Below are 24,997 nucleotides of genomic sequence, written 5' to 3'. Positions count from 1 at the left end.
ATGGTTAGCTGCCTTCTTGAACTACTGCAGTCCTTGTGAGGTAAGGACATTCACAGAGCTCTTAGGGAGCTCTCGGATTTTGACCTAGCGACCGAAGGAATATTGATATGGTTTTCAGTCATTTATGGTGTCATGAAAAATTTGCAGGTGATGATGTTGCCATGTATCTGCTTCTCTTGTTTTTCTAGATGGTAAAATTCATGGGTTTTAAGGTACTGTTGAAAGTATAATATTGCCGCTATTGTGTGTCATTGGTGAAAGGACTGAATGTTGAAGGTGCTGGATGAAGTGTTAATCAAATGGGCAGCTTTGTCCTGGATTGTGTCAATCTTCGAGTGATGTTGTAGCTTCAGTCATCTCGGCATTTGGGGGGTATTGTATATTCTTCACAGTGGATTGGTTTTGAGAAGCCAGGAGATGACTTATTCATTGCAGGATTCCTAGTTGCTGATGTGCTGTTGTAGTCTCAGTATTTATATGGCTGGTCCAGTTCAGTTTCACGTCAATGGCCTGAATGCTGATAGTGGGGGAATTCAGTGATCGTAATGGCACATAGAGTAAAGATGGTTAGATTCTGTCTTGTTGGACATGGTCATTGACTATCATTTACTATAAATTTTAAATTGTGGAACCTTCTGGTATAAGGTCTATGAGTACTCGAATTTCTTGTTAAATGTTTACAGTCCTTGTAAAATCATAAAAGAGGGCATTGAAATGTAAACCTTTCCCCTTCATTTATGAAGGCTAGGGACAAAAAATAGTTAAGTATTTCTTATTCTACTGTTCATATTGTCTGATACACATAGACTTATGGCAAATTGTACACAGTTAAGCTTTGAAAAGGGGAGAGGCAATAGCCAGACACCAATACGAGCAAGGTCAGGGAAAGATGCAAAGTTAAACTTGAGCTTCGAGGTTACCCAAACAATATCAACAAATGAGTAAAGATTCAGATTCACATCAAAGGATCACTACTGTGCATTTAAATTCTGAAAATAAGCACTGTACAGGATAAATAAACAAGGACAATAAATGGTGAATATGGATTCAATAATCAAATTTAAAATAATGGGCTGCATTTTATGGAAGCCCATTTATTGGTCTGAGAAGAAAGATTAGGTTCAAGCCTTACATGCCTGGAAAAAGCCTACCATATGACCATAATTTGTTTCAGGCAGGTTAAAGTGGTTGAGAGTGGTGCTTCTGGCACTCTGTGGGTGCGGCAGTTGTCGAACTGGATTGACTGGTAGTTCTAAGAGATGTAGTAGTGCCATAATCCACGAATGGGTGTTGGCAAGACTGCAGCAAGGAGCATGAAGAAGAGGGAAGGCTGCCTCAGAAAGTAAGGCTCCAGGCACTAAAATGGAATGTAGTAGCTGAACAATGCATGTATTGAGGGGAAGGTGATGGAATGAAAGCATGGGGAGGTGAGGTGGAGTGAGGTCGGGTTGGGGGGGGGGGGGGGAGTACACCTTATGCTCTGCAAATGAGGTGCGCAATTCCAAGTATTTCCTTCAAGAGCACAGAAAAAAGTGGCCTGTCTACTCCCACCTATTTGTCCATGCTAAATCTACTATGACAAGGGTAACAAATAGAGTCAATTAAATTAAATATTATTGAAACAATTAATGAGGGTCAGGTCAGCAGTGGGCAGAAAGGTGGTGACCAGCCAGCCAAAATATTTTATATGCCCCCCTTTCTTTGCTGGAAGCATGCCCAGTAGTCTGGTCCACAGGAAAGAAAAAGACCAAGATTTCAAAAACTCTCCTGGTGGACTTTATAACTGAATATAAGTATTTGGTGCTGCCAGTAAGTTTGCAAATGCAAATGTACAAGAAACTAGCCAATTTGGATCTGTATGAACACTACCATGTGTTTAATGACATTATTGAATGTAAATGTGGCTGTACTGGTGTGAACTTCCAAAATGTATCCAACATTAGCAATCCAAATTGCCCATGTGCTTGGAATTTATTGACAATTGTCAGTCTAATTACAGTAATGTAACAAGTAACAAACATTATAGTCTGTTATATTTCTCCACTTATTGTCAGTGACCAAGATCAGGTAAAAACAATTAGCCTGATTTTCAATTCAGGCTTGAAAATCACAAATAGCATTTCTGGTTGCCAATCCCAAGATTTTAAAATACATAAGGCTAAATTGGCCCAAGGTGAATTCCTGTGTTTTATTCATTCATCCAGGGGATGTAGGCTTTACTGGCTGTGCCTGCATTTATTAGGCATCATGAATTACCCCTAAGAAAGTGATGGTGAGTTTCTTCTGGAATTGCTTCAGTCCATGTGCTATTGGTAGATACACAATGCTATACTGATCGGGAAAGAGTTCCAGGCATTTGACTAAGTGACAGTGAAGGAGCAGTGATACAGTTTCAAGCCTGAATGGTGTGTGACTTAGAAGGAAATTTGCAGGTGGTCTTGTTCTCATATATCTGCTATTGTGGTCTTTCGAGCTGGTAGTGGTTGGGGTTTGAATGATGCTGCTGAAGGAGTATTGTGAATTTCTACACTGCATCTTATAGTTGGTGTTCACTATTGTGTATCGCTGGTGGAGGGAGTAAATATTTGAGAATGTAGTACCAAGCAAGAGGGCTGCTATGTACCAGATGGTGTCAAATATGTTTGGAATTGTTGGAGTTGTCTGCTCGTTCAGTCAAATGGGGAATATTTCATCACATCCTTGAATTGTGCCTTGTAAATCACCAGTTTCCTCATTTCCCCTCCCCCCATCTTACCCCAGTTCCAACCTGAACGTCGATTTTCCTGCTCTTCGGATGCTGCCTGACCTGCTGTGCTTTTCCAGCACCACTCTAATATGACTCTGATCTCCAGCATCTGCAGTCCTCACTTTCATCTTTGTGATGTTTGCCCATCCTCCCTGTGTCTGTGTGGATTTTCTCTGGGTGCTCAGGTTTCCTTCTATAGTCCAAAGATATGCAGGTTAGGTGGATTGGCCATGCTAAATTGCCCGTGGTGTCCAGGAGTATGCAGGCTAGGTAGGTTAGCCATGGTAAATGCAAGGTTACAGGACTTGCATTGGGGAGTGGGTCAGGGAGAGATGCTCTTTGGGAGACTGGGGGTGTCATTGAAGATTTAATGGGAGAATAGCATCTTTCTGCACTGTAGTGATGCCATGATTCCATTATACAGGCAGAGCAATTTTCCCCAATTCCCATTGGCACCAATTTTGCTAAGGCTCCTTGATACTACATTCAGTCATATGTGGCCTTGACACCAAGGTCAGTCAGGAGGGTTGACATTTTGGGCATAAGCCCTTCATGAGCCATTCCTGATGAAGAGCTTATGTCCAAAACATCGACTCTCCTGCTCCTCAGATGCTGCCTGATCTGCAGTGCTTTTTCAGCGCCACACTTTTTGACTCTGACTCTCTAGCACCTACAGTTCTCACTTTCTCCCAGTCAAGGTCAGTCACACTCACTTTACCTCTGGGTTCAGCTGTTTTATCCATGTTTGAACCAAGGCTGTAATGTGGTCAGGAGCTGAATGGTCTGGACTATACCCAATGGAGTGTCAGTGAGCAGCTTATTGCTGATTGAATGCTGTTTGATTGCTCTGTTGATGATCCCTTCCACACTTTACTGTTGATCATGACTCAGCTGATGGTAGTGTTAATTGGCTGTATTGGATTTGTCCTGCTTTTTCTGTAGATGTCACACCTGGGCGATTTTCTACATAGTCAGTAAATGGTGTAGCTGTACTGGAACAGCTTGGCTATGGGTTTTGCAGGTTCTGGTATCAAGTCTTCAGTACTATTTCTGGAATGTGGTCAGGGCTCATAGTCTTTGCAGTATCCAGTCCCTTTAATTGATTCTTTATGTCACATGGAGTAAATCAAATTGGCTCAAGACTGGAATCTGTGATGCTGGGGTGTTCCAGAAGAGACCATGATGGATTACCTATTCAATACTTCTGGCTGAAGGTTGTTACAAACTCTTGCTGGTCTCCCCCATTATTGGGACGAGAACATTTTTAAAGTCTTCTCCTCCAGTGAGCAGTTTAATTATCTCCTGCCATTCATGACTGGATATCAAAGGCCTGCAGAGCTTAGATATGTGGAAACACTTTGGCCTGTCTGTCACTTGCTGCTTATGCTGTTTGGCATGCAAGTAATCCTGCTTAGCATGCAATTAGCAACACTGCGAGTTGCCTTGAGGTGGGACACAGAAACTAAGAGCCTTTTGAAAAGGCAAGTGATAAGCATGGCTTGGCATTCAGTTTTCTGAGTAGATGATGCAGGAGGGTCTGTGGAGGCCAAAGCCTCTACATTGTTGGTCTCCTGGGTACAATTGATGATCCCTCGGACCATTTGGCTTCATCTGCTGAAGCTCCTCCTCACTGCTCTGCCCAATGTGACAAACATCTGGTCCCATTTAAACTGTCTCAGCTAGTACTCATTCATTAACGTGGGCTTGTGGTGCCATGTTTTATTGTGTATGTAATACCAGCAGCCTCATATTTCTCTCAGGGGTCTTTTCCTTATCATTAATAAATGCAGGCCTCTCAGCTCCAACACAGTCATTCTGCACCAATGGTCAAGTGACTGAATATTATTCTCTGCTTGTTCACCAGTACAGTTTATCTATTCATTTTGATGGCTCCCTATTTGTTCAAAATAACTGCATTCTGCCATGTCTCAGATAATGCATGTAGCTCAATTGAAAATTTATAACTACGCCATTGATTGGCTTAGTGTTGAGCCAATTGAGCATAGTTAATTGGTAGACATCTGGGTTCCCATCGCTCTTCCTCAACCTGCATTTGAAAGTTATGTTGGATTCTGGAGGCTTTGGGATCTAATTAGAATGCAATTATCAATGCATGCCCTAAGTGTGATTGCTTGGACTGGCAACTGAAATTCAGCCCAACACCTTTAAACAGTGGAAATATAGACGAATAAAGCAATACAACTTTATTCTAATTCCCTGGATAGAACTCATCACTTTTTCCTTTTCAATTCTGAGTTTCGCAATGCAGGAAAATTATTGGAATTAAAGCAAGCATTAATTTCCTACAAAAAACACAGATGCTAGCTATTCTTTCATTATTCTACTTCTTACTTGAAAACATCCTTAGCTAATTTTTGCAAGGTTTACAAACTGTATATCCCAACAATTAAAGCCCAATATCAGCAAAGAATTTACCATGGTAAATTAATTTCTAAAAATATCGTGGGAATGAGCAATTTTTAATCATCACAGTATTTTTTGGCAATGGTACAAATCTCCAAACGGCACATGGTGATTCCTAACATCCATCAGAAACAGCTGAGCAAGTCACTCAGCTCAAGGGCAATTAGCAAAGGGCAACAAATGTTGATCTTATTAGTGATGCCTACATCCCATTAAAGATTAAAGGAAGAAATGTGACATGCAACAATGAAAACTTTTCTTGTCATAAGCCCGTTTTGTCTCCAGGGAGTTTTCTACTGTTTCTTCTCTTGATTTATCCGTAGTCTTCTTCCAACTTCAGGTGACACCTTGAATGTAATGATATTATCATATGTTGCTTTTAACTATCACAATCACTGTCAGAGTCCTCTCAACTGATTTATGAACACAATCTAAAACTCTCACTTCTTCAGCCTCCCGCTGAGTTAAAACAATGGTAAAGGCTCCAGATTTAATATATTTGATCAGACAATCTGGTTATTAAAGCTTTTTCTAAAACCATTCATCAATCTGTCCAAACAACTTCACACTTTGTATCGTTTTCTCTCCATATACTCCTATAAATACTATTAAGAAGAGCTCCTGCTCACCAACAGTTTGACCAAGGGCAGACTTTGTCAGAGAGAAAAAAAATGTAAATAAATTAACACTCCAGTAATTGACCTCAGGTTCCCCTGTAATTTGCTGAATATAAATTAGATTCTCACAGCGTGACCATTGAACATAAAACAGGAGTAGACTTAATCAGTCTGATACCTGAACATTTTACGCCCTGACTCTAGGTTAGCCAATAACTTGTTGTGCGGGAGGGGTTGTGAGTTGGTTCTAATGTCCAGGTTATGATATCCAAATACACTGGTAGCCAGGTACACCACTTAGAAGGCATGAATATACATTCATGTATAGTGTGGCATTTTCATAGAGCAGACTGCCCTGTTTAGATTTGTACAATAGAATCATTCAGCAGGACTACTAAATGAAATCCTCTAGACCTGCCTTAGCATTTAGAAATGCAGAAGGGGCAGCATAATTTTGTGGAGGCTAGAATATCATATGCTGACACCAGGGTAAATTTGGTATTAAGTTTTGATATGAAGTTTTCAGAATGTTTCAGATAGGTCAGCCTTACTAGCTGCAAAGGTCGTGGTTGTTGGAGTTCAGTCAGCTCAGCTGCAGGACAGCTCTGCAGGAGTCCCTCAGGGTAATGTCCTTGGCCCAACCATCTTCAGCTGCTTCATCAATCACCTTCCCTCCATCCTAAAGTCAGATCAGAAGTATGATGTTCGCCAATGATTGCACAATGTTCAGCACCATTTGTGACTCCTCAGATACTGAAGCAGTTCATGTTCAAATGCAACAAGATCTGGATAATATCCAGGCTTCTGCTGACAAGTGGCAAGTAACATTCACGCCACACAAGTGTCAGGCTAAGACCATCACCAATAAAAGATGATCTAACCACTACCCCTTGACATTCAATGGTGTTACCATCACTATATCCCCACTGTCAACATCCTGAGGGTTATTTTTGACCAGAAACACAACTGGACTCACCACGTAAACACAGTGGCTGCAAGGGTAGGTCAGAAACTAGGAATACTGTGGCAAGTAACTCACTTCCTGACTTCCCAAAGCCTGTCCACCATCTACAGGTCACAAGTCAGGATTGTGATGGAATACTCCCTACTTGCCTGGATGGGTGCAGCTCCAATGAGACTCAAGAAGCTTGACATCATCCAGGACAAAGCAACCTGCTTTTTGCATTACATCCACAAGCATCCACTCCCTCCACCACCAACGCTCAGTAGCAGCAGTGTGTACTGTCTACAAGATGCACTGCAGAATTTCACCAAAGATCCTCAGAAAGCATCTTTCTAATCCAGACCACTTGCATCTAGAAGGACAAGTACAGCAGAGATATGGAAATACTACCACCTTCAAGTTCCCTTCCAAACCATCCTGACTTGGAAATATATCACCATTTCTTCACTGTTGCTGGATCAAAATCCTAGAATTCCATCCCTAATGGCATTGTGGGTCAACCCACAGCAGGTGGACTGCAGCAGTTCAAAAAGGCAGTTTACCATCATCTTATCAAGAGTAACTAAGGACCTGCAATAAATGCTGGCCAGCCAATGATGTCAACATCTCACAAATTAAAATTTTAAAAAGTAAAAGACCTCTCAGGCAAAAGTGAGAACAATGTATGTTCACAAATCTGCCCATATATGTTTTAGGCTTATTCAAGTGGGTGGACTTCTTCCCAGAAGCTCCGATGAATACACAGTTCTTCAGAAGCATCAGTCCTTCATTTTCAAGCTGTTTATTTGCTTAAACTGTCAGTGTAAAGGATACAGACAACCCACCCCAGTCGACTACCTCATGAGAAATCTCATTCTCAATGGTCTTGGAAAATGTTGTTGTTTACTGCATCAGACCATGTGACCCAAGCAACTTGCCCAAGCAATGTAGTCACGCTGGCTGACAGAAGCAAACCTGACCAGGGCAGGCATGGGGGGCTTAAACAAAAGAAGCTTAAAATAAAAGGGGCAAAACAGAAATGAAACACTCAACAGAAAAATTACAGATAGGAACATAAGAAGATAAGAACTAGGATTAGGATTAGCCATCTGGCCCTTTGAGTCTGCTCTGCCATTCAATAAGATCACGGCTGATATTTTTGTTGACTCAGCTCCACTTACCTGCACTCTCACTGTATCCCTTAATTCATTCACTGTTCAAAAAATTGTCTATCTTAGCTTTAAAAACTTTCATTGAGGAAGCCTCAACCACTTCACTGGGTAGGGAATTCCATAGACTTACATCCCTCTGGTGAAGAAATTCCATCTCAATTCAGTCCTGAATCTGCTCCCCCTAATTTTGAGGCTATGCCCTCTTGTACTAGTTTCACCCACCAGTGGAAACATCCTCTCTACTTCTATCTTATTTTCATAATTTTATATGTTTCTATAAGAGGCCCTCTCATTCTTCTAGATTCCAATGAATATAATCCCCATCTAAAGGATGGGAAGGCATGGCAGGAAGACATGTTAGCAGTGCCAGAAGAATCTTGGCAAGTAGTTGGACAACTGGAAGACTACTTAGAGATATATAGCAGCAAGGGAAGCAAGGAAGACTTATTGGAAGTGGAGGACAAAATTGGTTGTGCTGGTGGGGGTGATTGAGCACATGAGTTGAATAAGAGACAATACAAGGCTATGATGGGCATGCTGATCTGGATAGCTGAATGCTCAGAGGAAGTTCAGTAAGTCAAAATAAATCATGATCTGGATCAGTGGTGCTGGAAGAGCACAGCAATTCAGGCAGCATCCGACACAATCATGAAAATAAATCATGATTGAGTAACAGTTACATGGAAAGATTGATGCATAACTGACAGGACGTGATATTAAGAAAAAGACCATTTAAAATAATGGGTAAAGGAATGTAGGTTAGAGGGAAAGGATTGAGAATTGAAAAAATCAGAAGAGAAATTCATACTCACCATGTTTTTCATTTAGGCCTGTCATGTTAGTATTAATGGTCAAATAATCAAAATTCATTATCAGAGTTTAATTAACACTGTTGGTTAGTTTATTTAAATATTAAAGCATGTTATAAGTTATGAATCAATCATTATAGCAACCATCTAATTTCTCTGGATGCAGCTTGCAAACTGATAACAGATTAACCACCAGGCAAAGTCACAACATTTTATATTCACAACACATGGAGCTCTTAAAGGTGAACTCCCCTAGGTACACAAGGTACACATACAACATTTCTTCTTTTCTAAAATTAAGTTTAACTATTTAAAAGAACAAGTGAGCCTATGAGTCTCTTATAATATACCGGTAATTTGCTGAAATATCCGGATCTCGTGATAATGACTATGTCTGGAGATGCAATTGATTTACCATAGTAATTGGAGATTTTGTCTGTCATTCTTGTTTGTTGTCAGGATCTTGCAATAGAATGTGATGCAACAGGATTGGGTAGCAGTCGGAAAACTGGAAAAGCGCTGCTTTGTTCGTGATTCCATCTTACCATCACACAATTATGCTATGGGGTCTTGGTTCTGAGCACATTCCTTTTATCTCAACTGTTAGTCATGTACCTTCTGAGGGATCCTGAACACAAATTTGCTGTCCACGTCTAATTTTGGTAATTCTGTACCCATACTTTATTGTGCACATTTACTATCTTCACTTTCAGTTTTACAGGATGCAGTCAAGTTTCAAACAGCAGTCTGAGTCATCACTGGGTGGCATGGTGGCTTAGTGGTTAGCACTGCTGCCTCAAAGTGCCAGGGACCCGGGTTTGGTTCTAGACTTGGGCTCCAAAGATGTGTAGGCCAGATGAATTGGCCATGTTAAGTTGCCCGCAGTGTTAGTTGCATTAGTCAGGGGTAAATATAGGGCAGGGGAATGAGTCTGGGCGCATTACTCTTCGGAGGGTCGGTGTGGACTTGTTGGGCTGAAGGGCATGTTTCCATACTGAAGGGAATCTAATCATTAAATTAGCATACACCGGCCTGCCAAATCTAAGCTCTGCTGGTAATGGAATGGCTACACTCAGAGACATTGTTCTCAGGTATAATATTGGCACTTTAATTTGTCTATATCTGAGGATGAGATTTTCCACTGTGTGAATCATGTTCAGCTTGATTATGAGACCTGGAATAACGTGGAAAGGAAGAAATACAATCAATGCTCACAGTTGAGCTGGAATAGCTTATCAATAAATTGCAGAACATGATTGGTAATGATCTCTCTAGAGCTGCTGATTAAACTAAAAATGAAACTTAGATTGTGTAAAATATTTGAGCTTGATGCATTAAGCAAATTACAAAAAGTTGTGATCGTTGTGCAAGTAGATTAGCTAAAAATGATGATATAGTCATTTTCTTGGAGATAATAAAAGGTTGAATGTGATTTTGGATCAAAGATGGGCAGGGACTTCATGTAGTGTAAATGGTTCTTTGCACTGACTTGATCTATGTTCCTGATAACTTACTAGAAACTATAGATGGGAATATTATATAAACATTTTAAATTCTGTTAGGAGATCTACTGTACCCCATTGCAAACAAAGGAACTTTGTGGACATTCTGACAATATATCTTTCAACTTCTCTTGCTTACTACAGATCTGGCATGTACTTATCAGAAACCTGTGCTTTCAACATCCTCTGACACTTTAATGAACATACACAGCGAGACGTGTCCCAAGTATTTTAGCTTAACTTAACAGAGTTGACCATAGAGTCATAGAATCATAGAGCTTTACAGCATGGAAAGAGGCCCCTTGGCCCATCATGTCTATACTGGTCATTAACCACCTATCTACTATGGTCCCATTTTCCAGCAGTTGGTCCATAATCTTGTATGCTTTGGTGCTTCAAGTGATCATCTAAATACTTAAGTGTTATGAGATTTCCTACCTTTACGATATGATGAGGCAATGAATTCCAGATATCTATCACCCTCAGAGTGAGAAAGATTTTTCTTTAAGTCCCCTCTAAATCATCTTCCCTTGACCTTAAATCTAAGTTTCCTGGTTATTTTTCTCTCTTCTTTGAGGAAGAGGTTCTTCCTATCTACCTTATATATGCCCCTCAAAGTTTTGCACACCTTATTTGAGCTCCCCCTCAGCCTTTTATGCTCTAATGAAAACAACCCCAGTCTAGCTCATCTCTGTTCATAGAAGAAATGCTCCAGTCCAAGTAACATCTGATGAATCTATTTTGCACCTTCTCCAGTGCATCTATATCCTCGATAAAATGTGGGGACCAGAACTGCACATAGCAATCCAGCTGTGACCTAACTAATGTATTCTTTATTCTCTCTTAAAGCTCCATTACAATTTCCCTGATCTTGTACTAAATGTACAAACTAATAAATAATCCTGCGTGCCTTCTTAACCACATTATCAATCTTTCCTGTTGCTTTCAAGCATCTGTGGACATGCACACCAAGGATTGTCTTTACTTCACTGGGTCCTGCCATTCAATATGTATTTTTACCTTGTTAGTCCTCCCAAAATGCATCACCTCCCACTTTTCAGAATTAAGTTCCATTTGCCATTGTTTTGCACATCTGACCAACCCATCTATATTGTCCTGCAGTCTGAACCATTTTTGGTCACCAACCATTTTTGGTCATCTCCCAACTTACTGTTCAGGTCTCTGTAGATCAAATGTTTCATCCTAACTCATTTGCTGACTGCTCAAGCGTAATAGGTCTAAGCAGCAAAATACTCTCCAACTCAGTTCACTATGTCATATTAATGATATGGTCTCATAATCAATCACTGATCAGGATTAATTAACTCTCTGGTTTAGTTTATTTGAAATGGTCAAACACAGTATTAGTTATAAAGCAGATATGACAGCAGTAAATTGATTTCTGTGAATTTAGTTTGCTTCCCAAAACAGAATGATTGTCAGGCAATCATAACTGTGTACACGTACAGCGTAAAGAGTCCTTATAGGACTCTCTTCAAACAAAGTCCAGTTATTGTAGAATCTGTATAAAGTCTCCAACTGAGAACATGTAGTAGAAATGGGATTTGTTTGCACACGTTCCTATACGGTGAAATATCGAAATATGTGTGAAGTGATTCCAAGGTTGCATGGACGTATCACAGGAGATAATGAAGAGTCAGGGTGAGCTACATGCCAGAAGCAGGAATTCTTATAATGCTCAAGGCTATATGTTCCTTGCATATGGCTGAATGAGGAAGAGATCCAGCAATGATGGGTCATGCAGAATGGGCCTCACCAATCTGACATGGCTATAGAACTGGTTTTTTTGCCTAAGGAAGGAGAAGCCTGATAAGGATCCAAAGGATTGTTTAACTTGAGCAACTTCTCAAAAGGAAACCTCCTGTTATTTGTTAACAAAGAGGAAGGAAGATATGTGAAGCTTCTCCCAATCAACCAGCAACAACTTGATTTGTGAGTTCACAAGTGCACAGATCATCAGCGAAGCATATTTGTTTGTGCAGTTCAATAGCGAGTGACAGAGCCAAACTATAAGTAATCTGATTTGTATCCATTACTTGGTTCTCTTGTGCTGAAGAGGCCATCAATTGCAGAGTTGCCAGACATCACCCAGCCAGATTTCTGAACAGGAAGCAATTTTACACTCGGTGTCCACTGTGAACACAGACAACAAATCCTGCAGATGTGCTCCTCCTGCTCAGGGAGTTGTCATTTAGATTCCATACAACTCAGGTGGCAGTTCTACATTCCTCAAATGTCAGTTTATCTCCAGGGCTGGCTCATGAATGATGTGGAATAGCCCCAGAATGCATGGCTAATTATCACAGTGAATAACCTCAGAACAGATACTGAACAGCAGCAAAATGCTTCCCTAAATCCACCATTGAAGAGATAATTGATCTACTGACAATTTGTTTCTGTTGTCAGGACCATGCAGGAGGAGTATGCACCAGATGGGGTCTCTTAGACGGTAATTGCTTTCTGCACCTTGTACAAACTAGCTTAGTGGTAGGGCAACAACTAAGCACTCAGGCCCAAGAGAACGTAATAGAAGCTGAATGCATGACTTTTAGGCAAACATATGAGAACACTCCAAACTAGGAAACAATTATGGCTTTTACAGACATTCCTGAAAGAAATGATGGATTTCAAATATTTAGACCTTTTGCTCCTTTGTGTGGAATTCAATGAAAGTTATTTTGTTAGTTATGCTCCAATGACATCCTGCTCAATTCCTGCGCTAATGCATCATAATGGAGTTGTTCTGGGATATATAGAGGCATGTACATGTTCCTCAAATGTCAGTGTGCCACGGACATTCATCCCAAGAAGAGATGTAGCGAGGTTACACAATTTCTAATCCAAATACCTACCTGAAGGTCATACTTCCCAGGGTGATCTTCCTTTCAGAGGGCAGGAGCCTCTGGAAGCCTCAATACTCCAGGCACAGTCCCACATGATGCATAAGTAAGCATCTACAGGAATTAGCTTCTTTCAAGTTCCTTTGGATAACATGAACTAGAATCAACTAGGTGACTTGTCAGATAGGAAAAAACAACACCAATGTAGTAAGAGTGCTATATTTCCGAACAAGGCTTTGTTCCACATAACTTGCACTCATGCACCCAAAGTGATTTTAAGTTTCTTCCATTTTTCCTTTCCAGTTGCTACATCTGTGTGCTAACTTGACAGCTGCCATGGAGCTTTAGAAAGCTGCTTTGCTGATTTGACTCCTGTGATTTTGGCAGGCATCCTGTGGTGTAACTTTCCCAGTCTGACCTGAAGGAAGTCTCAGGCAGGAGGGAGATGGAGAGGTAGAATACCTCTGGAATGATGTGAGATGATGGGTCCCCTGGTGACTTTCTGTCACTTCTCCTTAGTGTCAATTCATAATTGTACCTCCCTCACCCCTTGAGGAGATAGGGCATCTAGAGGGAGGCCACGGTGCCTCGACCTCTTTCACCCAGCTAGTGAATGAAAATAAACTTGTCTTGAGCAAAGGATTGAAGGTCCGTACAATATTAACTGTTCTACTAGACCTGGATCTTCATAGTGGCTGCCAAACATTCCATGGAGGTGCCATGCATTGTGGACTCACAGTCCTGGACATTCTACCTATGACACCCCTGCTTGTCAATGCATCTCAACATTTCAGGTATAGTTGAGCTCAGAGGCTCATTACCTGTGGTGGGCTTGGCCAGGACCTATTCACCAGCTATCCTGTGAGAGTCAGAGAAATGCAGGCCCATATCATGGCTCTGCTAACCCTGAGCCTACTCTCGAGAGATTATTCACCAAAGTGATCATTTAGATTATTCAGCACTGGGGAAGGGTGAGAAGGAAAAGCCTTACTGGGGCATCCTCTTCCTCCTCAGAAACTGGACTCAAATTAAAGCTAAGAATGGAACAAGGGGATGGGTTGTTTTATTTTTGTTTTTTGGAATGAGAGTGAGTCTGGATGCTAGCAGAAAATATCAAAGGTATAATGTGTTGTGAGGCACCATGATTATCCAAGATGCTTTTAAGATGGTGCTGCTTCAGATGCAGCTGGGAGTAGCTGAATGCATTTCTCACTAGATTGGTGGAAATATCCACTTTCCTCTTCAGCAGAGACACAGTCTTCTTTTCTCCTGCCGGCTCCACTGCGTGCTCCTAGAAACTTTATGTCAGGCACCTCCCCAACCTTCCCCTCATGTGGGTATGATCATAGTATTGTGCACATTTTTCCCTGTAGACACAGAGATGCATTAAGAATCATTGGCATGCCTACATGAGCACTTCTCTTGCATTCACAGATGTAGATTTGGATGTCAATCAGAAGAACTGTGAATGTCCTTTCTTAAAGTTACTGGTAAGAAGCACATGGTTTAGGGCATTTGAGGAGGCAAGGATTATGAATGAATGGTGCTTCTGTTTCACCAAAAACTTAAACAATACAGCATTATATAGTATGTGTGACGGAAGTATTTCTGCAGTATTCTGATCAAAGCCTTCTTTTGTGGTGTGTCTTTGGCCCATGCAACTCTTTAGTAAAAACATATCAAATGTGTAACTTTTCCAAACTTAAATCAGGCACTGACGTCAGTACCTTAATGGTGTCTGAGTGGCAAACATTGAATGCTTCAAGTCACTATGTGTGTGAGTTAGCATTGAGTAGAAAGTGGATCTTATCCACACCGAGCACAACAGATAATTCATTCTTTTCCAGTACTGATCAAGGTTCTATTAAGCTCCTGCAGTCACTGCCCTCCACAATGAGCTTGGGCCATGCTGTCTTTGTCATTCGGGATGGGCTCCTGTTACTATTCATCCATTCTATTCCAGATTGCCTTCAGGAAAATGTCTAAGGAAGCATCGCAAAGGGATGCAGCCAGTTTCTGGTTGGTGTCAGATAACTCCAGGGGTGGGGAGCCTTACAGGTTAAACGATGATCCTGGCTCGCAGTGAGTAAATGGCGGCTTGGATTCCTATTAACTGTGGCGCCCAGGGAACAAAAATCTGTTTACTTGGAAATGACATTTCCATTACACAAGAGCTTGATTTAGAAATGTACAAGACAAGTTGGACCAACATATGTCATTCTAAAATACAACAAAGAACTGTGGATATTGGATGTCTGAAATAAACAAACCTAAAATTGCTGGAAAAACTCAGCAGAACTGGCAGCAACTGTGCAGAGAAAACAGACTATTTTGAAAAAGGGTTGAGACGTTAAATGTTTGTTCTCCACAGATGCTGCCAGACCTGTTGAGATCCTTTGGCAATTTCAGTTTTTGTTGTTTCATTGTGTCATTTTGGTAGTTCTACACATTTTTCCTTCTGGGTACTCAGAAGTTAAAGTTTGGGAGGTCCCATCAACTTTCAGACCTTTCTGATGTTGGAAAAATTGTCCCCAAGTAAGTTGGAACCAAGAAGAGACTGGCATGGAATGTCATCTACTGGTGACTTGAAGGTACTTAGACTCATTAATGTACCAATTATCCCTGGAAATATCAGAATTTAATATGACAGAGAGATTTTCCCAACCACACTTGGATTTTCTGTTCCTTGCAAAGATCATTTGATAAACCCAATAGTGTTTATCTGTGGTTTCACTGGACAATTTATCCTTGACAATCACTCTGTACCTAGTTGAGGGACCTGGCATTGTGAAGGAGGACCCTGCTGAACAACAATCCATTACCATCTCTCTGAATATCCTCCTCAATTTGCTGGTGACTCCGTCCCTCAATACCCATCTTGGCCTCACTCCTTTGTGTCCTTGGATATAGAATTGATTCTGGTGCTGTACTTCAGAGTTTTACTAGTAGCAGTTACTACTCCTTGTCTCCTATAATGGAAAACTGGTGACCTTTAGTTGGTTAGCTGCTTTCTAGGCATTTCTTCGTTCTCCACAGGCCTTACTTCCTTGGAAGGATTGATATTGACTGTGGGGTCTGCCTTACTGGAACAAAATCCAGTCCATAGATGTAGCAGTCATATTCTCATGCCACTGTCCACTTGAAATCCAGGGAAAGTTATGGTCTGATTTTATCAGCTAAGTAACATCTATAAAATCAGGGTGAAAAGTTAGTGCCTTTGTCAAAACCAGGTGCTATGGACTCACTCAGCAATTTCACCACAGACAGCTTCCCAAATTGGCTTCCAATGGGTCCACTGTCCAGTTCAGGATGGCAAATCTACTTCTAACACTGCTAACCCAATTACTATGGTATTGCATCAGGAAACAATCTGAGTCAGCTCTGCACCTTTCTCCCAGCCTGCCAAGAGACAGTAAAATTCATCGAATGTTCCTTACACATCATGAAGCATATCAAAGTCATTATTTTTGTTTCACTACCCCTGTAATTTGGATCTTTTCTAAACCTCGTTAGTTTCTGTGCATGAGTTAATGCAATGATCTGAGATAGTGTTGCAATAAGACAACACTGGACCTTCCTACATCTTGGTGATGTATTAAAACTAACAACTAATCTACAAAGTACTGCAGGGTTCTCTGAACTGGCAGGATGCATGTTTCTGCTGGAACAGATTAACACATGCTAAAAATGATCATAATTTGGAGATGCCGGTGTTGGAATAGGGTGTACAAAGTTAAAAATCACACAACACCAGGTTATAGTCCAACAGGTTTAATTGGAAGCGCACTAGCTTTCGGAGTGCTGCTCCTTATCACCTGATGAAGGAGCGACGCTCCGAAAGCTAGTGTGCTTCCAATTCAACCTGTTGGACTATAACCTGGTGTTGTGTGATTTTTTTAAAATGATCAAATAGCTACACATAAGCAGTTGGATTATGCAGGAGCAGAAGTGTGCATCAGCAGATTAGAAGTGATTTCAAGTCAAATAAAAATAAACCAGAGAAAGCTTGTCATACTCATGATTCAGACTGCTTATGTCAGACACTGGAATGGCAACTTTACAGGAAATGGTTTACATTATCATGTTGACTGAAAGTAACACTTAGAGCCTGCTCTAAACAAAAAAATTCAAATGAGGGCACTGTGTCCACTAAGCTGACAAATGTTTGATGGTTCTGTCATTTGAGATAACAATGATGTGTCACCAAGAGTAATGACTACACATGTCAACATATAACAATCTGAGGTGTTTGGCCAACCGAAAGAATATCCCTTGCATTTCAGTCTGAAAACCAACTTGTGCATTCTGTCATTCACAGAGACTGTAGAAATATCTCCAGTGGAGCCTTTTATAAATTATTGCAGTATTATCCATAGACATATTGAGGTAGAGGTTGGATCTGATTGTTATGATTGCAACAGTGAATGTCATGCTTTATGACCTGCCTATGCCAATTAAGATTGAGATGAGTAATGCATGAAAGTTGTTGACTTCCTGATCTGAATAATCTCAGTGTTATGATAGTTGGATTCCATGTAGCTCTCCACTTCTAAGTACCTCCTACTCCGTCTATAATCAGGTGGTTTCAAAAGCTCACTAGCCAACTGAACTTCGCTTCTTAAATGCATGGTGACCATGCAACTGATAATATGTCCATGAACCTTATTGCTTCCCATTCCCCTCTTTCCTCATTGCAACTGTCCCCTTAGAATTCCTCCTTATAGACTCACAAAACTGAAGCAGCCCATGGAAGAAGAAAGGGACTAGCCCAACAACAATAATGAAGAGTTGACATCTCTTGAATAAATAGTCATCCACTCAAATCTGGCACTGCAATTTTGTGTGAGATGATAATGTAATGATAATGTCACCGGACTAATAATCCAAACACGAAAGCTAATTGGAGACACGAAACGCAGACATGGTGACCGCTTTGGAGAACACCAATATTCTGTCTGCAAAAATGACCCTGAGCTTCCAGTTTCCTGTTACTTCAACACCCCACCAGGTTCCCTGGCTAACAGGCTTGCTGCAGTGCTCCAGTGAAGCTTAGCGCAAGTTGGAAGAACAGCATCTAATTTTTCACGAGGGGACACTACAGCCTTTTGGACTCAATATCGAGTTCAATAATTTTAGGGTCTTAACACCTTCTTCCATGTCCTCCCCACCCCCACACTCCTGGTTCTGTCATCATAGGGTTGCTTTCACCACAGCCAACCCATTTTCACCCACTAATGGTCCTCTTTCGCAGCTTTTCCTTTTCCTGGATTCATCATTATCCAGTCCTTTGTTTGTCCATCTGCTGTACTCTCTTTTTCTCCGAGTGTCATTTCTATTATTCACCCCTATCTCTCCACAATCCCAGCCAACTCCTCACCTTTAGCATACATACCAACCATTTCGTAGTTACAGTGAATTTTGAAGAAGGGTCACTGGACCTAAACCGTTGATTCTGCTCTCTCTCCACAAATGCTGTCAGACCTGCTGAGCTTCTCCAGCAATTTCTGTTTTTGTATCAGATTTCTAGCAACCACAGTATTTTTGTGGTTTGTTGACGCAAGATAATGTTTTCAGAAGGCAGTTTAAATCCCACGACAGCAGCTTCGGGAATTAAAATTCCATTGACATTTTGAATTAAAGTTGGTCTCAGTAACGGTTTTTCATCCAGTATTGCCTGAAGGGAAGCCTGAGACCTAATGTAATGAGGAAAGAGGTGGTGAAAACATTAATGAAGGATTAATTGGGTGCGAGCTAGGAATTAGTGCAGTGTGAGTTTGGTGGGGTATGAGTTTTATGGGATGCTATTGGGAAGGGAATTCCAGGATTTTGACCCAGCAATAGTGAATGAATAATGATACAGTTCCAAGTCAGAATAATACTGTGCCTTGGAGAGGAAATTGCAGGTTTAGGGTTCCTTTTGTCCTTCTAGTTGATGGAGCCATGGGTTTGGTGGTTGCTGTTGAAGGACCTTGGTGAGTTACTGAAGTGCATCTGATAGATGATACACACTGTTACCACTGTCCATTAGCAATGAAGGGAGTAAATATTGAAGGTAATGTGTGTGGTGTTAATCAAGGGGTTACTTTGTCTCGGATAGTGTCAATTGTTTTGAGTATTCCCATCCAGACAAGAGGAGAGTGTTCCATCATGTTCCTCACTTGTACCTTTTAGATGATGTGTGCGCACTAGTGAAACAGGTAATGAACTACTCACTATAGAATTCCTAGCCTCTGAACTGCTCTTGCAGCCACATTCTGTAGAAGCTTGATCCAGTTCAGTTTCTAGTATATGCCCAGCACATTGATCATGGAGATTCAGCTATGATAATGCCATTGAACATTAAGAAGTAATGTTAGGTTCTCTTTTGGTGGAGATGGTCATTGCCTGCCATTTGTGTGGCACAGGTTTTACATGCTATTTATTAGCCTAAGCCTAGAAATTGTCCAGGTCTTGTTGCATCTGCACAACAAAGGCTGTGATGTCTAAGGAGTCATTAATGATGTTAAATGTGATGCAATCATCTAGAACTAGTTCAATTTCTGACCTTATGATAGAAGGAAGAAATTGACATACATGAAGATGATTGGGTCAAGGACACTATTCTGTGGAACTCATGCTGTGATGCCCCAGGACTGAATTAATTGACCTCCAACAACCACAGTCATCTTACTTTGTGTTATGTATAAAAAGGACACATCAACTTACTTTTCTTCATTTTTGACTGGACTAAAATGGAAAAAAAACTGTTCTAAAGCAGAGGAATGTCAAAGAAATGACTATGCTTTTGAAAATAAGTTACTGGAATTCATTGTGAGTAGCGTTTATGCTGTTACTTTGCAAGCATTGGGGGAGGGGGGGTTGGAAAGAAAAGACAATAGGGCAATGGGGTGGAGGGGTAGGTGGGTAATCATGGGTTACAGAGTGAGATTTAGCTGGCAACAGGTAGCTGACTGGTTTGTGCAACTGTAAATGTGGATGTCAAAGGTCATCAGTGTGATGATGACTTTCTCATCCTTATGCAACTGAACAGAAAGAAATAGAAACTTAGAAAATAGGAACAGGAGCAAGCCATTCAGCCCTTGGGCCCTGCTCCATTATTCAACATGACTGATTCTGCACTCCTGCAGCCCAAAGGGTGCTGTCACTAAGGTCACCAACCCCTGCACCACAGCAAATTGTTGAAGGCTTTTGGTGGACAGTCCATCTACTCAGCTGTCCAGCCTATGAGGAAGCAAAAACATTTTGCAGCTTATCTAGGAATTCAGGACAGAAGATCTCCAGAAGCGTTCCAATGTTTCCAGAAGGTTTTCGATAAGAAACAGGTCTTCTAAAATATGTTTCGATCCCAGCTGACTTTATAACTGGACAAGTCAGATCCCAGACTGAGATCTGGCTTCATTGATTTTTTTGGCTTTGATTTTATGAAGGTATTTCACGAAAACACGAATATGTAATACTGCAGATTTGTATTTAACAAGAAGATAGAAGTATACTATGCAAAAGAATTTAAGATAAAATAGGAAATAAAAACAAACAATTTGCATATAACACAGACTTAAAGATATCAGAACACACAGTAAAAAAGACAATTTTATTTTCATTCATTGGATGAGGGTGTTGCTGACTAGGCCAGCATTTATTGCCCAGAGGGAAGTTAAGAGTCAGCTATAATCCTGTGGATCTGGAATCCCTTGTAGGCCAGACCAGGTAAGGATGGCAGATTTCCTGATGGGTTTTTCCCAACAATGAATTCATGGTCGTCGTTAGATTCTTAATTCCATATTTTTGTTGAATTCAAATTCCACCATCTACTATGACAGGATTTGAACCCAGGTCCCCAAAACATTACCTGGATCAACAGTCCACCTATAATGCCACTAGGCCATCAGGTCCCTAAAGCAACTATTCCCAATGACACTCTTTTACAGTACTCACACCAAAGATATTTCCCTTCTCTTTCACATCTATAGGACTAAATTCAAGTCTGACTTTAATTCCCTATCTTGAGAATCTGATTGTCTCTTCCTGCAGCCTTCATAAAACTGAGCGTATACTTTTTCAACTTCAAATAGCTTCTTCAGGGTTGAATCCAAATCTGGGTTTTGGTTGGCAACTTTTAAATTAAACTCTTACACTGGAATAACTATTACTTGACATTCCTAAGCTACTCTTTTCTTAGGAGTGACTGTTCTACACATTCAACTTCAGCCAAGATTTCTGAATCCCAAATTGAAACTAAAAAGACTTTTCCTAAACTATGGATGTCTCCTCTAAGACCCCAATGATTCCAAAAACTTTTATCTGAATTATTAATGCACAACATTGTTTACATTAAACCCCTAAACTGTCCTAATGTAAACAAGTCCCCATTACTGTCCAAGAAATCTCTTTCTAATGCTATGCTTTCTCATGAATAATCATGCCCAACACAAATACCAATAAGTTATGCATTTAAACCCTTCATACACATAAAACTCATATGCCACTTGTTCAAAATTCAAAAATCTAAAATAACTGTTACTAGTATTTTTTTTAAATTTATATATATATATATATATATATATATATACACATACACACACACATAAATCAGACACCATACATAACAAATTACCTTACCTCCAATTTCCATTCATATTCATAGAGTCATAGAGATGTACAGCACTGAAACAGATCCTTTGGTCCAACCTATCCATGCTGACCAGATATGCCAACCAAATCTAGTCCCATTTGCCAGCACCCAGCCCATATCCCTCCAAACCCTTCCTATTCATATACCTATCCAGGTGCCTTTTAAATGTTGCAATTGTACCAGCCTCCACCACTTCCTCTAGCAGCTCATTCCATACATGTGCCACCCTCTGCATGAAAACGGTGCCCCTTAGGGCTCTTTTATATCTTTCCCCTCTCACCTTAAACATATACCCTCTAGTTCTGGACTCCCCTTTGAAGGAACATTAAAAGAATGATAATCTTCCAGCCCCGTGCCAATTTTGATGAATGATCATTAAATAATGGTCCATATTTCACATCTTAACGGCATATCAGCTTGTTAGATTATGACTAAACAGTAGAGTGCAGACACAAAGTGCAATGTACACACAGAGTGGTGCACCTATGTGGAAGTAACATTAGGACCCTAATGCTCTGGCATTGAACTTCAGGCCCACATTTTATAAACACATGCAAGGTTGTGATTCCTGTGATTGGGAACAGGACAGATACTGAGTTCTAACATATACATCTCTCCTCAATTAGTTAGAGAGCATTTCTTCATGCAGGAGACAGAAAAAGTGAAGATTGATAAACTCATCTGATGGTAAATATTTTCCATTGTGAAGTCTCAATGGCTGATCCATCACACAATTAACACATTCTCTCTCTTTCTCTCTCTCACACACACAGACACACACACACACAGAGTGATTTTTCTCTCAAGGTTAAAGACACTGTGGCTATTTTATTTTCTAATGTGACATTCCAGGTGAGACCACCCAAGAATAGATTTTTGATTTGTATGAAACTGCATTTTTTCCAAGTTGTATTGGTAGAGTTAATATGTTACAAAATGTGGACTGTATAAGGACTGGTGATTAAATATATGTGTGTGAATTCATGCTTAGTGAATTCTGACCTTCTGGTAAATCTGATGAAAAAGCAACCAATCAGGCAAACACTTCCTTTTGAAGCTTGGTATTTAATTAAATAGACTCTCTGTCTGGATTAATCAGTGACGTGTCAACAAGATTACTAAGACTGATAAAAATGACATATGCACTCAACACTATAAACTGCCTCCAGAAATGTCATAATTACCATTTATAGCAGCTCTTTTTAAGAAAAGACTGAAGCTTTATTTTGGATACATATCATTTGTCCTCAGTAACATTTCACTGGAACTATAGTTTTTTTTACACATTTGATTGAAAAGCATTGATGATTACAATGTGGTAAAATATATCAACCAGGGCTTTGTAATCAAATCTGCTGGGAAGGGTGGTGCTGTTGTTGTCTGGCGGACTGACTTCGATATTGCAGAGATGAGCGCCAGCTCTCAGACTTTGCTTCATATCCCCTAGACCATGACCCCTCCAACAGGCGTCAGGCCATTGTGCCCACAACAGTCACTAATCACATTTCATCTGGTGATCTCCCAATCCCCACTGTCTCCAAGATCAGAGTCCCCCAATACCACACGACCTATCCCTTTCCAACATTCACAAACAGGACATGCCAAGACAGACCCATTATTTCTACCTGCTCATGCCCCAAGCACTCATCCCTTCACTCCTCGAGTCAATTTCTTCTACCTTTGTCCAGTCCTTTCCAACTTACATCCGTGATTCTTCTATTGCTTTACGTCAGTTTCAGAGTTTCCAGTTCGCAGGTTCCAGTCACCTCCTCTACACTATGGACATGCAATCCCTTTACATGTCCATTCCTCATCAGTATAGTCTCTTTCAGGAAAAAAAACATGAACCATCCCCATTAACCACAACCCTCCTCCCCTTGGCCAGCCTATCCTCACTTTGAACAACTTCTCCTTTAATTCCTCCCATTTTCTTCAGGTTAAAGGTGTGGCCAAGAGTATCCACAAAGCTCCAAGTTATGCCTGTTGCTTTCTGGGACATGTGGAACATTCCTTGTTCCTACTATGGCCCCTAACCACAACTCTTTCTCTGGTACATAAACTACATTATCAATGCTGCTTCCCTTTCTCATCTGGAATTAGAAAGGTTTATCAATTTCACTTCCAATTTCCACCCTGCTCTCACCTTCACCTAGCCCATCCACGACTCCTCCCTTCCCTTTCTGGATCTCTCTGTTTCCATTTGTGGGGATAGGCTGGCCATCAATATCCATCGCCAATTCATTGACTCCCAGTTACCTTGACTATGCCTTCTCGCACCCTGCTTCCTGGAAAGATTCCATTCCATTCTTCCAGTTTCTCAATCTCTGTCTTGTCTGATGATGCCAGCTTCCACAAGGGGGCCTCTGAAATGTCCACCTTCTTTCCCAGCACCATAGTTGACAGGGCCCTCAGTCCTATCCAACCCATTTCCAGCACTTCTGCCCTCATCCCCCCTCTTCCTTCTAGTCCTCACTTAAACAGCCCCAGCATCAACATGCAAAGGATCATTAGCTCCCATTTCTGCCACGTCCAGTGGGATGTCAACACCAGATGCATATTTCCCTCCACCCCCTTTGTTAGCCTTTCGCAGAGGACACCTTGGTCCACTCCTCTTCCACTCTCAAGACCTCCTCATTTCCCTATGGCACCTTCCCATGTAATTGCAGAAGGTGTAACACCTGCCCGTTTACTTCTTTCCTCCTCACTACCCAAGTCACCAGACACACCTTCCAGGTGAAGTAGTGACTGACCTACACTTCACTGAGTCTAGCCTGCTACACTTGCTGCTCACAATGTGGTCTCCTCTACATAGAGGAGATGAAACACAGCCTGGGCAGCAGCTTCACAGAACACCCATGTATTGATGGCAAAAAAACCCTGAGCTTCTAGTTGCTTGCCACTTCAACACACCACCATGTTCCCCAGCCAACAGCTCTGCCTTGTGCTTGCTGGAGTGTTCCAGCAAAGTTCAGCACAAACTGGAAGAACAGTGTCTCATTTTTCATCTGGGGACCCTGAAGCCTTCAGAATTCAATATTGAGTTCAATAATTCTAGGGCCTGAACATCTTCTCCCATGTCTTAACCCCCAAACCACACCCACCAGGCCTTGTCATTGTGTGGCGTGTGGCTGAATCCAAAATGTTAACTCTGTTTCTCTCTACAGATGCTGCTGGACCCACTGAGCTTTTGCAGCAATTCCTATTTTTGAACCTGAACTTGTCTGGTTCTTTTTAACTAATTAGAAATCAAGATAACATTAATTGTTTAATTTCACTTTTCATATAAAAATA

Source organism: Chiloscyllium plagiosum, chromosome 14, assembly GCF_004010195.1.
Source record: "Chiloscyllium plagiosum isolate BGI_BamShark_2017 chromosome 14, ASM401019v2, whole genome shotgun sequence".
NCBI lineage: Eukaryota > Metazoa > Chordata > Chondrichthyes > Orectolobiformes > Hemiscylliidae > Chiloscyllium > Chiloscyllium plagiosum.
Note: the sequence above shows the minus strand (reverse complement) of the source record.